General features: G+C 33.1%; 1 pseudogene; it reads right to left on the reverse strand.

Moving 5' to 3' along the window:
* Positions 1-1,861: 1,861 nt before the first annotated feature.
* LOC107902635 (cytochrome P450 CYP82D47-like) lies at positions 1,862-8,742 on the reverse strand (annotated as a pseudogene).
* Positions 8,743-19,495: the final 10,753 nt, after the last annotated feature.

Consider the following 19,495-nt stretch of genomic DNA (forward strand, 5'->3'; position numbering starts at 1 on the left):
AAAATTGATTATGAGCAATTCAAAGGGTAGAGAGAGTAATTTTGAGTAAATAAAACTAAAAGGATCAAATCCACACAAATCTATAACTTTAAGGACTTTACTTATGATTTAACCAAAAAGTAAATCAATAGAAGTCGTTCTCGTCACTCGTCACTCATCACCCTTGTGGATTAAATATGACTATCTCATTTTTCCAATAATGAGATTAATGTTAAAAAAAATTATATTTCATATATTAAAATTAAGAGGAGGGTAAAACCCTGCTAATAATGTGATTCAAACTCAAGTCATACTTGAGACGGTAAACACCTGACCATCAAAACAACAACATATGGAGTTCACTTTTTTTTAAAATTTTTAAATTAAAAGAAAATACATTTAAAGGTACTCAAATAGTTAAATTCATATTTTTTTAATTCTATAACAACTGTGAAAAATATAAAAAAATTAAATTAAATTAATTGTCACTTAATTAGGGTTAGGAATAAAATAGAATAAAGTAAAATTTGTTACAACTATAGATTGAATAATAAGATAAGATCGAAGATGATACCAAGGATAATAGATTAAAGAATATCAAGATTCAGAATATTTAAATATTTTGTAACGTTATCATTTATTATTTACTTATGTTTAGAACTCTAGTCTTATGATTTTTATTTTAATTATTTTTAGGAAGTTAATTTTTTTAAAAATTTGTGATGTTGAATTTATTATATATGATATGATCTAATTTGAATAGTTGTTTCTCTTATAAAAAATATTATAAAATTGAGAAAATATTAAGATAATATCATGACAATTAGTTAAGTTGATTTTGAACAAAATTCATAAATTTCAATGATTTGGTTGCAATTTTTATTCGATTTGAATTTAATATTTAATTAAAAATGTTTTTATTTGACTCTAAAATATAAAATATATTTAAAATAAAAAAATATTAAAGATATTAGTTTTTAATGCTAAAACGAAAAACAATTAAAATTAATATTTTGACATTAAAAGTCAAAAGTTAATTTGATTATTAATACATAAAAATCATAATTAATTTTATAAATCAAATCAAATTCTAATATCGCAAAACACAATTTTCTACAAATTAATTATTATACTTAAAATTTTCAATGACCAAACGTGTTGATGTAGTAACATTTATGTTTTTATCCGTGGTTTTAAAATTTGATTGAACTAATAGTATTGAGAATTAATTGAAATTGAAATGATTTTGGTTTTTAACCTAATGAAATAGATTAATGATAAATATAGGATTTAGAAAAATTCAAATTATCTTTTTAAAATTTGATGATTCTCAAAATTTTATCTTTTTATCTTTTCCTACTATCTCATTTCATTTTAAATAATTTAAACCAAATTCATGTTTTAAGTGAAACAATCTTGAGTCAAGCAGATTCAGTGGCACATGCCATTGAGTTTGGTGGAGTGGCCATGTAACTAAATGTGAAATAGTTTTGAGAAAAAATAATACATGCAAGGCATACGCTTCTAACTTTTAATTAATCAGGAAAAATAATATATAAAATTTATATATTCGACTCCCAACTCTTAACATACTCAAGCAGGATGATGCTAACATATTAGACACGAGAAATAGAAATGCATAGCACCAAGATTTCAATTTTCAACTTTAACTTTGACAACTAAGATGTTCCCCGTTTACCATCTCAACATCACCAAATTCTAGATGTTTTACTATACAAGTATTTGTTTATTTATCAATTTTACCATTACTGATTAAAAAATATATAATCGAAACCACATACTCGAATTCAACAATAGAAGAATCAAAATGCTTAAACATTCTTCTTCTTCACACATGATTATTGCAATCTTCATCTAGATTTTATTTATAAACTTCAGGAGCAAGACGAGGTGAGACCAATGCTTCAAGCGGGGTAGATTTCATGTTGGTCAATCCAACAGTGCCGGATAAGTCAATCAAATCATTGGATGGTGTTGAGAAATCAAATGCGTGCAAGAAATTAGACATGGTCAAGTACAACATATGGAGTGCACAAGATGTTCCAGGACAGCTCCTCCTACCACTGCCAAAGGGCATTAGTTCAAAATGCTGACCCCTAACATCCACATCTTTATGCGTAGTGAGAAACCTCTCAGGCTTAAACTCCGATGGTTTTGGCAATTTTTCAGTATCCCTTTGAATCTTGTGAAGGTTTATGATCAACCGAGTGCCTTTGGGGATGTCTTAGCCTCCAATGGAGCAAGTTTCACTGAGCTCACGAGGTGCTGACAGAGGTGCAGGTGGATACAATCTTAATGTCTCTTTAACTATGGCTTGTGTTGTGCGGAAGCGTGTGAAAGAGTAAAATTATTGTACTAAAAAATCACACTAAGTTCAATTCCCAGGAAAGAGAGGTGGATCACGAGGATCACTTAAGTACCAAGTCTTTCCTAGCCGAATATCCCTCTATCGTAATTTAATAGCACAATAAATCACTACAATCACACTCACAAAATATGAACAATAAATAGTAAAGAACACCAGAATTTTAACGAGGTTCAGCAAATATTGCTTACGTCCTCGGGCACTACCAAATATATTTCACTCCAAAATACAAGTGAAACTTTACAAATAGGGAGAGAGAACAATGCCTTAAGTAGAGAATGACAAATGTGGGATGATGAGAATGAGCAATGGTTGGCCTATTTATAGTTGAGGTTCAAGGGCCACCTTGCAAAGTCCCTATTCACTTAGGGACCAAAAATTGCTATTATTCCATGCCCAACACTAAATAAATATTTGGTGCCCATAACTTTGACCTTTCCAAGGTATAGGTAGGTATGGGAAAGGTATGGGCAAGGTATGGGGTATATTCTAATAATCTCCACCTTGAAGATTTGATTAGGATAATCTTATCTTCACACAATTCTTTCTGCCTTTGACAACAATACTTGATAGTGCCTTCTTCAACTGTTAAACTTGCAGGATATTGATCAAGTTCAAACAATGTTCGAACTTGGTTGCTGTTACCACCTTGGTCATCATATCTGCGGGATTATCTGCAGTCTTGATCTTCTGAAGACAAATTTTCCCCTCTTCAATAATTTCCCGCACAAAATGGAACCGTACGTCGATATGCTTTGTACGTGCATGATAGACTTGATTCTTTGCTAAATGAATAGCACTTTGACTATCACAATACACGTTAATATGCTCTTGAACCAACCCCAAGGTTTTAGCCATACCTTGTAACCAAATAGCCTCCTTTACAGCCTCTATTACAGCCATGTACTCGGCTTCTGTAGTTGACAACGCAACTGTAGACTGTAATGTAGACTTCCAACTTATTGGTCCTCCAGCAAGTGTAAACACATAACCGGTGGTTGATCTTCGCTTGTCCAAATCACCGGCATAGTCAGAATCAACGTACCCAATAACACCTTTACCAAGTGTATTATCCTGCTTGAACAGTAATCCAACATCTATGGTCTTCTGAATATACCGTAGGATCCATTTCACAGCTTGCCAATGTCCTTTTCCAGGATTATGCATATACCTGCTCACTATACTAACTGCCTGTGAAATGTCGGGTCTTGTACACACCATTGCACATCAAGCTACCCACTGCATTAGAATACGGAACTTGCAACATGTATTCTCGTTCCGTATTCGTCGAAGGAGATAGTTGTGCAGAAAGCTTGAAATGAGAAGCCAACGGGGTACTTACAGGTTTTGTCCGCTCGTTCATGCCAAACTACTGTAGTACCTTCTTCAAATACTGCTTCTGAGACAAGATAACTCTATCATGAGCTCCATCTCTCCATATTTCCATGCTGAGAATCTTTTTAACTTCTCCTAGATCTTTCATCTCAAACTCGAGATTGAGTTGAGTCTTCAATCTTTCAATCTCAACTCTGCTCTTAGATGCTATTAGCATATCATCAACATGTAAGAGCAAGTATATGAAAGTTCCATCTTGTAGCTTCTGAAAATATACACAATGATCAAATTTTCTTCTTGTGTACCTCTGTCCTTTCATGAACTGATCAAATCGCCTGTACCACAGCCTCGGAGATTGCTTCAATCCATAAAGCGACTTTGTCAGTTTGCAAACCCAATTTTCTTTTCCAGCAACCTTGAATCCATCTGGCTGAGTCATATAGATTTCCTCTTCCAAATCACCATGTAAAAACACGGTCTTCACATCAAGCTGAACTAGTTCAAGATCATATTGCGCAACCAAGGCTAGCAAAATCCGAATAGACGAATGCTTCACAACTGGAGAAAACACTTCATTGTAGTCTATTCCTTCTTTCTAAGCGTAACCCTTTGCTACTAATCTAGCCTTGTATCGAATTTCAATTTTACTAGGAAATCCTTCCTTCTTTGCATATACTCATTTGCATCCAATTGCCTTCTTTCCCTTGGGTTGTGTCACCAACTCCCAGGTCCTATTTTTATGAAGAGACTGCATTTCTTCATTCATTGCTTGCTTCCACTTTACACCATCAAGGTTACTTATTGCTTCTGTGTAAGTAGAAGGAACATCATCATCTGCAATTGGAAGTGCATAGGCCACTATATCATCAAAGCGAGCAGGCTTACGAATCTCTCTTCTTAGCCTCCTATATGCAATTGAATCTTGTTGCTGTAGAGGTTCTTGGGTAGGAACCTCTTCATCATTTGTCCCTCCAATATTAGCTGGATCATCGTTAACCTTTTCAAGCTCCACCTGCTGCAAAGTACTACTGGTTTTGTCATCCTTTTGTGAATCCTTGTACTTTAACATGGTTGATTCATCAAAAGTCACATCTCTACTGAAAACAATCTTCCTTGTATCAGGACACCAGAGACTGTATCCTTTTACTCCATCAGTTATACCCAAGAATAATGCTTTCTTTGCTCTTGGGTCTAACTTAGATTCTTTTACATGATAATATGCAGTGGAACCAAATACATGTAAAGAATCATAATCAGTAGCAGATTTATCAGTCCACATCTCCATAGGAGTTTTTCCATTTATTGCAACTGATGGCAAACGGTTAATTAGATGGCACACATATGTAACTGCCTCAGCCCAAAATTCCTTGCCCAATCCAGCATTGGACAACATACATCGAACTTTCTCCAGTATAGTTCGATTCATGCGTTCTGCCACCCCATTCTGCTGTGGTGTATCCCGAACAGTGAAGTGTCGTACAATGCCCTCATCTTGGCATACTTGTAGAAATGGATCGTTTTTGTACTCAGTACCATTATCTGATCGAAGTCGTTTGACCTTTCGACCAGTCTGAGTCTCCACTATCTTCTTCCATTTCAGAAATGCATCCAAAACTTCACTTTTTCTTTTCATTAGATACACCCATACTTTTCTTGAATAATCATCAACAAAAGTAACAAAATAGTGCATACCTCCCAAAGAAGCCACTTTGGTAGATCCCCACACATCACTGTGAATGTAGTCCAGAATTCCTTTCGTATTGTGAATTGCTGGACCAAATTTTACCCTCTTCTGCTTGCCCAGAACACAATATTCACAGAATTCCATTTTGCAAGAATTTGCACCTTTCAACAAGCCTTGCTTCGCCAATGTTTGCAAAGCTTTTTCACCAGCATGTCCCAATCGCATATGCCATAATCTGGTAGCCTCTGAATCTACATCTTTTGTAGAAACTGTTGAAGTTGATCCAATAACTGTACTTCTATTTAAAAAGTACAAGTTATTTCTTCTTGTGCCTTTCATCACCGTCAGTTGCCCAGCTACTACTTTTAGTAATCCATCTCTCAAAGTGATTGTGAGCCCTTTAGATTCTAGGGCCCCTAATGAGATGAGATTTTTCTTCAGGCTAGGTACGTAGCGAACATCTATCAAGACTTGGGTTGAGCCGTCGTGATTCTTCAATTGGACTGTACCTACTCCCATTGTCTTACAAGCACTATCATTGCCCATAAGAACAATTCCACCTTCTAGTTCTTTAAGACTAGAAAACCAGTCCTTATTAGGACACATATGGTAAGTACATCCTGAATCCAAAATCCACTCATCCGTTTGACATGCCATTGCCATGCCAACCAAGCTAAAGTCTGACTCCTCATCATGATCCGCTACACATGCATTAGAAATAGCCTTGCCCTTTTGTAGCTTAGGACAATTTTTTTTCCAATGCCCTTTTTCACGGCAAAAGGCACATTCATCTTTGGCGGGTCTCCCTTTAGACTTTCCCCTTCTACCAGATTTGCTGCTGTGTGAACGACCTCTTACTGTTAAGACTTCTGCAGTTGTATCTCTGTGATCTCTTTTATCTTTCTTTCGAGTCTCAGATCTATACAACGCACTACAGATTGCATCAAATGTGATCGTGTCCTTCCCATGAAGCAATGTGGTGGTAAGATGATCATATTCATCAGGAAGGAAATTCAACAACAATAATGCATTGTCTTCATCTTCAAAATTCTCATCCAAATTTAGCAAGTCTGCTAAAATTTTATTGAATGAGTTCACATGGTCATTTATCGACATACCGGGTGCATACGTGAATCGATAAAGTTTTTTTTTCATATAAAGCCTATTTTCAAGACTTTTCGTTAGAAACTTTTCTTCCAGTGTATCCCATAACTTCTTCGCTGATGTCTCCCTCATGACAGAGTACTTCTGCTCTTTGGCCAAACATAGGCGGATTGTACCACACGCCTGTCTATTGATCTTGGCCCACTCCTTATCATCCATCTTGTCAGGTTTTTCTTCAAGGGCTATATCTAGCTCTTGCTGACATAAGACATCCAGGATCTCACATTGCCACATACCAAAATTATTGGTACCGTCAAATTTCTCTACTTCAAATTTTGCATTTGTCACAGTAGTCCTTGCTGATGACGATGCTGTGCCATTTTTCTCCTCAATCCCAACTACTGTATACGTGAAAAGTACTGTATACGTGAATAGTATTGTATACGTGAATAGTACCGTAAACGATCGTATTCCCCAAGTACGAATCTGGCTCTGATACCAATTGTTGTGCGGAAGCGTGTGAAAGAGTAAAATTATTGTACTAAAAAATCACACTAAGTTCAATTCCCAGGAAAGAGAGGTGGATCACGAGGATCACTTAAGTACCAAGTCTTTCCTAGCCGAATATCCCTCTATCGTAATTTAATAGCACAATAAATCACTACAATCACACTCACAAAATATGAACAATAAATAGTAAAGAACACTAGAATTTTAACGAGGTTCAGCAAATATTGCTTACGTCCTCGGGCACTACCAAATATATTTCACTCCAAAATACAAGTGAAACTTTACAAATAGGGAGAGAGAACAATGCCTTAAGTAGAGAATGGCAAATGTGGGATGATGAGAATGAGCAATGGTTGGCTTATTTATAGTTGAGGTTCAAGGGCCACCTTGCAAAGTCCCTATTCACTTAGGGACCAAAAATTGCTATTATTCCATGCCCAACACTAAATAAATATTTGGTGCCCATAACTTTGACCTTTCCAAGGTATGGGTAGGTATGGGAAAGGTATGGGCAAGGTATGGGGTATATTCTAATAGCTTGAATGTACACAAATTTGCTAATGTCTGCTTCATTCACAAACCTATCCTTGCTTATATGGGTGTCTAGTTCTTCTTGAGCCTTTTTGAGTATATGAGGTTTGTTTAGCATAAGGGAAAGACCCCATATTAAGGTAACTATTGTTGTGTTACTGCTTGCTAAAATCATATTCTGCAATATGCATTTTTCATAATTTTTAGAATTTTATAATTGAATAATGGAGAGATAAGAATTGAAAAAAGAACGAGTAAAAGGTTATACCAAAGAAGTGGCTTTGTTGATGGTGTCAGCATCATATCCGGCAAGACTTGCACCTTTAATAACAGAGTTCATCACATCTATGAAATCCTTCTCCTTTTTATTTTCATCCCAGCGTCCACCCTTCCTATGGTCATCTAGCCATCCCCCAGAAATTTTATCCAACTCTCTAGCAGTTATCTTAATCCGCTTTTCATAACCACCAATATCCAACCATCGAAGGAAAGGGACTGCATCTCCCAACACAAACATCCCTGTCAAGTGAAAGAAATCCCGTAGAGCCTTACGATATCTTAACACCTCTTTTTGGTCTTCCTTTGCGACAACACTGTACCTCTTACCAGCCATCGTCCTCATAATAACTTTCAAAGTCAAGTCCGAAAAGTGTTTTTTCATCTCAACCAACACCTTACCTGAGCCATCCTTTTTCTCTGCCAAAGTTTTATATAATAGTTTCATTGAGCCTTCTATTTCCGAGACAAAAACTTTCTTGAGTTGATTGATCCTGTGATTAGATAGCACCTCCAACATTGTTATTTTGTGCATTTTGCGCCAGTATTGTCCATAAGGAGAGACCCCAAACATGGCATAGTTGTAACCTAAGTGTTCTACGGCCGCAAATTCAGAACGAGAGGAAACATACATATCATTGACGGTGAAGATTTCCTTGGCCACCTCACTTGAATTCACCACCAAGGCTTGATGAACACCGATCCAAATCATGTAGGCATGTCCATATTTCTCTTCCAAGTCTCCCAACGCTTCATGAGGGGCCTTGGGTCCGCCTAACAGCGAAAGGTGACCAATTCTTGGCCATGCACCGGCAGCTATAGGTGGAGATTTGCCGCCACTTCCTGAGCTAGGCTTTTTGAACTTGGTGTACAAAAAGAGTAGCGTGATACATAAGACTACTACATAACCAAAAGTGGAGAAATCAAGAGGATCCATCTATTCTTATTTGCATAGGAAAGTGCAGAGATCTTCTAAAGAAGTTGTTTATGAGAATGAAATGCTTTTTGTACATATAAATATAGCTAGGAGGTATGTAGTCGATCAAGCTTGTACTTGGGGAAATTGAATATTTTGTTATTATATTTTATTAATTAAAGAATGCTTCGTTGTCAAAGTTGAGATGATAATCAGCTGTCATAATGATGCATCCACTGTGTAATAGGCTAATTTTGGCCTGGGCCTAAGAGCCAAAAATAAATAGAAATAAGAACCCAAAATAAATCTTAATAGTCCATTAAACAGTCTAAGTTTTCACAAGCACAAATACAAATTAAAACCCAATTGCTAGCCCAATTCTAACCCTAGCCCAAATAAGCCCAAAACCTAAACTGAACAAAAAGCCCTAGCCTACCTAACCCTTTTTAGCCGCCAGCCTCCTCACGCGCGCCACCACCGCCGCACGTCAGCCACCTCCACGCATCTAACACCTGCAAAGCAAGAAAAACATGCAAGCAAAAGAGGACAAACAAAGAAAAACAAATAACAATAGCAAACAAGAAGAAACAGACAAAAAAAATAGAAAGGAAAAGTCTTGTAACTTGGCTTTAAAAGCCACAACCTTCTGCTTGTAATTTTTTCTTCTTTTTTTTTACGAACATACGAGTAAAAATCAAAGAGTGAACTGAAGTTTAAAAGGTCTTTTCTTTCTCATATTTCTTCTGTTTTCGGTTCATTTTTATTTTTTATATACGAGTCTTTTTTTAAAAATAAAAAATAAACATAGAATAAAAAGAAAGTGGAAGACGAAAGTGTACCTGAATGACCCCACGATTTCGTCATCAGAACCCCCTTTTCTGTTGCCAAAATCTGACTAAAGGGGGTCGAGAGCCATCTCCTTTCGACTCTTCGGGTTTTGAGGGTTTGGCCTTCAAAGGTGTTTCAAAATGAGGGTTAAAAACCCATCTTGCGTGACGCCAGCCATCGGCCACGGCGGTGGTGCAACGGACATCAGGAAGCCCACTGGCCGGATGTGTGGGGAGCTTTGAGATAAGAGGGAGAGTTAAAAGTTTTTTTTCAGTTTTTTTGTAAAAGGGAAGGCCAAAATAAAGGGTTTTTAAAAACTTTTGGGGCTTAAATAAATAGCATGAAACGACGCCATTTTGATGTTTAGGTTCAGAGGCCAAAATGACACTGTTTTGACCTCTGACCTGCGCGACCCGACCTAGGCGGAGGATCCACGTGTTTTAGGCCAGATGGTCTATTTGCCATGTAGGCCCTTCCGCATTTTCAATATTTTTAATCTAATTTTTTTTATTTCTAATTTATACCTCAGAGTTTATTTCAGTTTCGATTTGATCCTACCAGAATGGTGCGTTTCAGAGGGCGGGGAATATTTCCTCATTTAGTCCCTCCGTGTTATTCGCCCCTTTCCAATTGAACCTTTATTTTTTTATTTAATTTATCTCTTAAATTTGGTTTAGGTAGCAATTAAGTCCTTTAATTTAATTAATTAACTAATTAATTAATTTAGTTGGTCATTTGTCATTTCTTTATTTCATTTTATATTTTTTTTTATGTTTGTCCATTCATTTCATGTTATACTTTTTTATTATTATTATTATTATTATTATTATTATACTTTATTACAAATTGCACCCCAACTCTCATTTACATTTTACTTTAGTTTCTTGTTTTCAATGTTTTATAAATTATTCTCCTTAAATATTTATTTACGTATTTATTAATTTCTTTGTACTTATTATATTAAAAAAAAACTGCATTTTCTTTTTATATGCATTGTTTTGATATTATTATTATTATTATTATTATTATTATTGTTGTTGTTGTTGTTGTTGTTTGTTGATGATTTTGTTATTTATATTATTGTTCCCATTATCATTATTATTATCCATGCATATTAATATTTTAGTTTATTGATATCAATGTTATATATTATATCGTATTATGTGTATTACGTTATCTTTACACCAAATTTGTGTCACACTACCATTATTCGTCATGTACAACCCCATTCATGTTCTAAATGATTTTTCTTTAAAACATAATCAATTAAATGTATATCATTTTTAAATATTTCATTAATTTTATCCAAATTCATACAAAAGAGAAATTTGAAAATAAAGGCAATGTTCTGTGTTTTGAAAATTTGAGAAATCGTACCCTAACTTAAGGGGTCTCGATTTTCTCGTTAGACTTAAACAACTGAATATCCTTTTGAATTTATGCGATTCGATTAAATAATAAAATAAAAGGAATAAAATATTGTATCCTAATAAAATAATAAAATAAAATGTTACGTGAGCTACCATGCCAATGCCAATGCCATGCCAACAAATAATTTAACTAAATTTTAAAAATTGAGCGCTAAAATAACCAAAATAACAAAAATAAATAAATATTAAAGACTAAATTTAATTTTATAGCTTCATTTAAAAAAATAAACTATAGGATAAAAACGTAGTGAGGTAGGATTTTTTTCATATATAAAAGAAATTTCTGAATAGTACAACATTAACCATTGACCAAAATAGAACATGCTTTAATTTTGTCAAGTGAGAATCGATCTAATAAAATCGATTTTACTATGAGGAAGTGAGGCTTTTTTAGAAAAATAAGTTAATAATATTAAAAAATTATGAAAATCACTAAATTAATATGAAATTATTTAGGAAAATAATCTAAATTTTACAGTGTTTTTGAGTGACACTACTCTCTAAGGCGGTACCACTTCAAAATCTAACTAAACCATCTCCCAATTATTAAGTCAATGATTAGTTGAACAAAAAAAATTAATTTTTTTGGTACTGCCACTTTCCAATGTGGCACCCGTATGAGTTTTTTCAAATACTATATTTTCATCGGTATTTTCGGAGTAAGAAGAAAAAAAATTAAAAATTTTATTATTTTTTGGTGTCGCTTCCTTCAATGGAGGCACCAAATGTTTGGAAAAAAATTTTGGTTATAAGTTTATAAGTGGCGGCACTAGTCTAAATGTTTTTTTTTGGATGTTGCCTCCTTCAACGAAGACACTAAATTTTTATAATAAAAAATTTTGGTGCCAACTCCAGATGTGGTGGCACAGTAATTTTTTTTTGAATTTTTTGATGCCACCACTTCACATGAAGTCACTAAAATTAGTAAAAAAAAAGTTTCTCTCCCTGGTCCCTACTTTAGATGTGATGATACCAGTAACTTTTGTTAAACATGTGGAGTCACCCAAGTTAGTAATTTATTTTCCGCTGGTTCCTGTTCAAAATGTGGCAGCACCAATAATTCTTTTTTTTTTACTTTTTCGATGCCACCATTTCATGTAGAGTCACCAGAATCAATAAAAATAAATTTCTTGGTCTCTACTCCAGATGTGGTGCCACATCTAGAGTTGGCACAAAAAAATTTACAGAAATTTGGTACCTCTATTGAAGGAAACGACACTACAAAAAAATTTCCTAGATTAGTGCCGCCACTTATAAACTTGTAACCAAATTTTTATTCCAGGCATTTGGTTCTTCCATTGAAAGAGGTGGCATCAAAAAATAATAAAAAATATTTTTTACTCCGAAAATACCTGTGAAAATATCGTATTTGAAAAAATTCATACGGGCACACCTTGGAAAGTGGCAGCACAAAAAAAATTATTTTTGTTTGTTCAACTAATCATTGACTTAATACTTAAGTGATGATTGAGTGGGATTTTGAGGTGGTGCCAACTTAAAGAGTGGTGTCACCCAAAAGCACTATAGATTTTAGGTTATTTTCCTAAATAATCTGCTACTTTAGTCATTTTCATAAATTTTTAATATTATTGGCTTAGTTTTCTAAAAAAGCCAGAAAATAAAATTTCGTGTCAACTATATTAAAAATAAGAATAATATTTACGTAATAATTCATGTTGACTGAAAAAAATTTATGTAACATTTCCTTGTTGTGTAGCTTAAGACAGAGTAAAATCGGTTTAGTAGGCCCGATTTTCAAGTGTTGGAAATCATAAAACAAGTCTTGTGAAATTGGACCAGACCATGATTGTAACACTCCACACTTGATTTAGTCATTGAATCTGAATGTGCGATATCACATTATGTTATTGAAGCAACTTGGGCTATCTCATTACAGAATCATAAAATTAAATTCATAATTATCAACCACGGGAGTTAGGTCAGATGGTAAAGGTCTCTCCTACATTAGCCAGTAGTCGAGGGTTCGATTCTCGCCCTGGGTATGAAGCAACTTTAAAACTTGTGGCTAGCATCTACCCCTTTAATGGGTGTACAGAATGCAAAGGATTAGTTACTAGGCTCGCTCCAGTAGATACTTTAAGAAATAAAAAAATCCATGTCTCGAGACTAGATCTCGAGACCAACCTCTCATGTTTTCCATGTCTCGAGACTAGATCTCGAGACCAACCTCTCATGTTTTCTTATTTTAGTTTCGATATTTGAATGTCTCAAGATAAGGGGTTTTGTCATGATACATGGAACATGACAAAACTTAATTGGTTTCAATGTTTCCTTGTCTCGAGACAAAGGTCACTCTATCTTGGACTTGAATAGAATTGTCTCGAGACTTTGTCTAAATAGTCTCGAGACATTAAACATATAGGAGGACAATGAGGTAAATTTTGTTCTTATGGTCTCGAGACACGTTCATGCTATCTCGAGACTCAATGGAAAAATGACCTTAAATGCACATTTTTAAGTGTTCAAACCATACCAAAATATACCTTAAACATACCTAAACTTTAGCTCAATGCAAGATCATCAAATTAACACATAAAAACACAACCAACCATTGTCAAATTGTAATGACCCAAATTCAGGGGCATCAGAAAAGTACATTATCGGACCTCCATCTTAGTAAACCAAACTCATAAATAATTATTAAAAATATTTATGACTCTAGTGGTGTGTCTAATTAGGTTTCAATTGAGTGAATTTAACTTAATTAAGAGTAATTAAGAAAAATGACTAAATTGAATAAAGGGTGAAAATTGAATTGTAAATTAAAAGAAAGTAAAAAGGACGAAAATGGAAAATATGCCATTTAGCATAAATGAGGCGGCAAACTTAGAAAAAATTAAGATTTTCTTAGATTTTATATGTTATATAATAATAATTAATTATTATATTATGCAATAAATTAAATTAAAGACAAGTGTAGGGTGGTTAAATTAAACATGTGTAAAATATACAAAAATACACTTGTAATAAAATAAAATATTTTCTTATAATTTAAGTAAAAGATATTTATGAATTAAATATTATTATTATTATTGTTAACTAATATATAAAATAAATAAAGTAAAACAATAAAAAGAAACAAAGGAGAAAAGAAACAGAAGCATTCGAAAGTAGCAGGAAAGAAAGAATGAAAGAAAAGAAAAAGGGAAAAACTAGGGTTTTGAAGCTTTACGCATTAATTGGTAAGTCAATTAAGTCCCTTCTTTATAATTTTGATGTTTTAGAAGCTTTAGAACAAAGTTTTGTTGAATTTAAAATTGAAACTTTGAAAGTTCTTAGGTTTTTGGATATGAGTTATGTTGAACAAATTGATGAATTAGGGGCTTAATTGATAGAATTTCTAGTTAGAATTGATTAAAGGGTTAAATTGTAAAGTAAGCTATAAGTTTTGTGTGAGAGGGACTAAATTGAAAGAAATTTGAAATTAGGGTTTTATCATGAACATTAGATAGTTAAGTTGAATTTGGTAGGAAATTGAGTAGAAATAAAGTATGAATTGAGTTAGAAAAGTAAATGAGTTTAATTAGGACCAAATTGAAATTAAGGTAGAAATTGAATAGAAATTCAATTATTTAATATAAATTAGCTCTGTATTAATAGTGTAAATTATTTTAATTTTCGTAGCTAACAAAGAATCAAAGGCGTCGAGCAAGAAGGGGAAAGAGAAAGTAGACGATGAGTAACACGAGAAAATCATGGTTTGTATTACTATAATTCAAACTACTATTTATTAAATGTTATATTTAATTTATGTGTATAGTAAGTAAAATTTTAATGTAAGTATCAATATTGAAATGAATGAAATTGAGATGAAGTATGATTATGTATAGATATTTGATAGTATATTGATTGGAAAGTGGAAAATTGTATTGAATTGAATTGTGATTAAATTGAGAACGATTTGAATAGAAAATATGAGAAAGTGATTGAATTGAAATATGAAAATTGAATACCCTATTAACTAGTTGGGTTGAGTCAGATATAGTTGGCATGCCATAGGATTGAAAGAATTTGGGGATTTCTCGGCTTGACCGAGGAGACACTGAAGTCACTATATTTCTTCGGACTATCCGAAGAGGTACTGAGTGTCGTTCTAGTGTGTTTGGGTGGATTACTCTGGTGTGTTTGGTTGGATTATTTCAGTGTGTTTGGTTGGAATCCGTGTATCCGCCAAGGTCTAAATCTTGTTAATAGGGGTAAGCAAATGAAATAATAAAACAAATGAAATTAATCGATTGATTTACTGAAGAAATGAGAAAGTTGAAATTGTGAATTGAATGGAGACTGAAAATGAAAGGCATGAACCAAAGGTTCATGAGATGATTGAATTCAGTTTGATGATATGTGATATCAATTTGATTAATTATTATTATTGAAAATTTGAAAGTTAAAATATGAATTAGTATATATTAATAAATTATTATATGTTTGATATTTATATGTTTATACATTACTATTTGTTATTATAGTTTGAATTATGGTAATACCACTAAGCATAGGCATACTCAGCGTACGGTTGTTTCCGTACGCAGGTCAGTAGAAGTCAAAGATTCCAGTCCAGCATCCAGATCGATCCCGACTTCAGAGGCAATTTGGTGATGTAATCCCTCTTTTGGTAAAAGTGGCATGTACTTAGGTATTGTATAGATTATGTACTTAAGTCTTGAAACTTTGGTTGTAAAATGATGTCTAATATGGGTTATAAGTATGAAATGAATTAGTATGGCATATTTGGTAAAATGTGACATGAAACTAAAATGGGAAATGAATGAAATTATTAGTTCAATTAAAAAGTTATTTATGAATGATCAGGTAGATTAAATTAATGTTGTAGGCATAATTAGGTATGTTTGAGTGTGGAAATGTATGGTTTGTTATATTGGTTGCAACTTGGTTGCTGTTTGTAAATTTATAGGGAAAGTTAGATGTTTATAAAGGGGTTATATTGAGTTTAAAAAAAATTACAAAAAATTTTCGGAGTACTCGAACTAATCCCGTTCCACTTTTAATACGTGTTTTGGACCTTGAGGGTCCATTATAAGGACTTAATAATTAAATTATACTACGTATGTTATTGATTTGTGAATTATTAGTGAATTGTCTAATATGTCCGGTAATGCTCCGTAACCCTGTTCGGGAGATGATTTAGGTTTAGGTGGTGTTACACAAATTGAAACCATCAATGTATCAATATCCAACCAACTAATTAATATATTCAAACTTATACAAACTAGCATAATTATCTACTAATTCAAGGATGAAATTCAGTTTTATAACTTTTTAAGGCCAATTACCAAATATACCAACATGCAAACTCAACACCAAGTCATAAATACCTTAGGTACATGCCATATAACCCAAAACTCATATATATATGCAAAAGAGGTAATAAAGCGTATCCCAAAGTTAAGTGTTAAGTTGAGTGCTTGACCACTTTAAATCTTTGTTTACTTACGTCTAAAACATACATATAGAAACAAACTTAACTGTATGCTAAGTATTAAATACTTAGTGGTGCTAATATAATTCGAATTCAATTTTTACATACATACATACATAAGATTCAATCTTAAGCAAATATGCAACATAACATTAACTAATTTACTTTATCGTAATTTCTATAATCACATCATCTATCAACTTTCTCATTCATTGCATATTTCAATATTTCATAATTTCACATGGTGGTATACTCAATGTTTCAACATTGTCATTCGATATCCTTTTTGATACTTTCTCATTCTGGCCCCCTAATAACTGATGATAAACATTAGGACGAATACTCAGATTTATGTAATGATTAAGTTACAACCCTCTAAGAATTGGGACTATCTTATTCTGCGATCCCTGGTTGCTCGATAACAATGGTTCTAGTATTTACTTATGACCCTTTGGTAATTGGAGTTAGTAAATCACTGTATTGGTGGCCTTATGGTGTGCCAACCAAGGGCGAAGCCAGAACAATTTTTTAGAGGGGTCGAATGAAATTTCAATTTTTTATAGTCTATATCTTTATAATTTTTAAAGGATTACATCGAACTTTTATAATTTTAGAGGGGCCAAAGTGTAATTTTATATTTACTAATTTAAAATTTTTTAAAAAAAAAATTAGAGAGCTTAAATGGTAATTTTTCATTTTAGGGGGGATCGGGGCCCATGCCAGGCCCCCTAGAATCGCCTTTAATGCCAACTATATCCGGACTAAGTCTAACATTGTTTAGCAGGGCATGGTCATTACTATTACCTTTATAACACGATTCAACATGATATCAATGTAATACCCCTACCTGTATTCATTGTCGGAATAGGGTACGAGGCATTACCGGAGTTTACGAATTATTATTATTTTTTATATTCAATATAGCCCTTTTATAAATATCTAACCTTCCCTGTAATATTAAATCGAGACCAATCCACATCAACCAAATCAATTCAACATATTTTCATGATAGATTCATGCATTTATATAAGATAACATCATCACATATCTATAACCAGGTTTGTTAACCATACTAATGGCTAACTTTACATTCATTTCACGTTAACATTTACTTTGTTAGCTTATACATGCCATTGATTTCCAAAATAAAGTTTCTTTATATACCGAAATCCTGAGGTTGACAGTGTGATGTGTCTCCGACCAAATCCGACCTCCGAGCTCTTAACACTATAAAACAGGGAAAAAGGAAACGGGGTAAGCACTTTGTGCTTAGTAAGCTCATGTAACAAGAATTATACTTACCTAATATTTTCAATACAATACAATAAACATCCATATATCCATTCAATGCATTATTACCCTAATATGCACAAACTCAACATTCAAGTTAGTACAATAATTTCCATGTACCAATAATATATACTATGATTGATGAGCTCGTCAATACCATGATTTCCATTTCCTTGTTATTTTTCCATATTTATCCCGTTGAATTTCTTGGAATTTTCGATGGATTTTCAGAGGTACACATTTATTGTATAATTCCGGGTTCGTCAATTCATATTCATGTGCGCACATTTCCATTTCAGAGAGCACACTCCCGCAAACCTCAACCTTGCAGCGGGATTACCAGTCCAGGCTAAATCCCCTGCAATATAAACTCATAGAGTATTGTCGGGATTATCAGTCCAGGCTAAATCCCCTGCAACGACAATTACTCTAATGAGCTTGGATCTGAATTACCAGTCCAGGCTAAATTCAGACCCTAATTCGGATTACCCGTCCAGGCTAAATCCATTTTACACATATTCTTCGGGAGGGCTATATCAAGATAGGATCACCCGTCCGGGCTAGATCCTTTTTACCGTCAATTTCTTTTCAGAGATCCATCGAATTTTCCTTTCATTCAACCGGGATTTCTTCCCATTTTATCAAATATATCAATGTTTCATTAATTTTCATACAATGAACGCTCAAATCATATTCACATCAATAACATACAATCTCAAGCATTTCAGAATATAATTCAAGTTACACGAACTTACCTTGATACTTGTTTGTAAACAGTAAAAATCTACTAATCCCGAAATTTTTCCTTTCCTCGATCTAGCTTCGTATTTGAATCTTCTGGATCTAAATAAATAAATTTAATTATCAATTTAATACATTTCATGTTCATATGCAACATTCTCTATAATTCAACTATTATTTATAGTTCATTCAAAGCTGTCTACTTGAGTCATAGTCACTAAATTATTTATAACTTGAGCTACGGAACTCTAAATTAATATCCGTTAATTTTTCCTAAAACTAGACTCATATATATTTTTACCATAAAATTTTCAGAATTTTTGGTTTAGCCAATCAGTACAGTTTATTCTTCAAAGTCACCCCTGTTTTGTTGTCTAACAGTTCTGACCCTTCTTCACTAAAAATAAATTATCTCTTTATACAGAATTCAAATGATGTTCTAGTCTGTTTATATTAAAAATATAATCATTCAGAATTCTATACATATAAATTTAAGTCCATAATTATTTTTATTCAATTTTTTATAATTTTTCAAAGTCAGAACAGGGGAACCCGAATTCATTCTGACCTTGTCTCAAAAAATTCATTATATCTCAAAATTTACAAATCCATTGCTTACAATATTTCTTCTATAAGAAACTAGACTCAATAAACTTTAATTCCATATTTTTTCATCTTCTAATTAGATTCCTACAATTTTTGGTGATTTTTCAAAGTCAGTCTACTGCTGCTGTCCAAATTGTTTTAGTGCAAGCTGTTTATTACCATTTTTCCCCTAAGCTTTTAATAAATGATAATTTCGTCCCTACTAAATTAGCCTCTCAATTGAGCTGATTTTTCTCAATTAACATTTTATTATATCACCTTAAACTAGTATACAACCTTTAGGAATCATAATTTCAGCAATAGACTTTAATTCCAAACATTTTCACAATTAGGTCCTAAAAATCAATTTCCATTGAAATTGCCTAATAAAATCATCTAATAAACAAATTAAAGCTTTAATTTCATTCTATTTCATCAT

The sequence above is a fragment of the Gossypium hirsutum genome, chromosome A05 (genome assembly GCF_007990345.1).
Source record: "Gossypium hirsutum isolate 1008001.06 chromosome A05, Gossypium_hirsutum_v2.1, whole genome shotgun sequence".
NCBI lineage: Eukaryota > Viridiplantae > Streptophyta > Magnoliopsida > Malvales > Malvaceae > Gossypium > Gossypium hirsutum.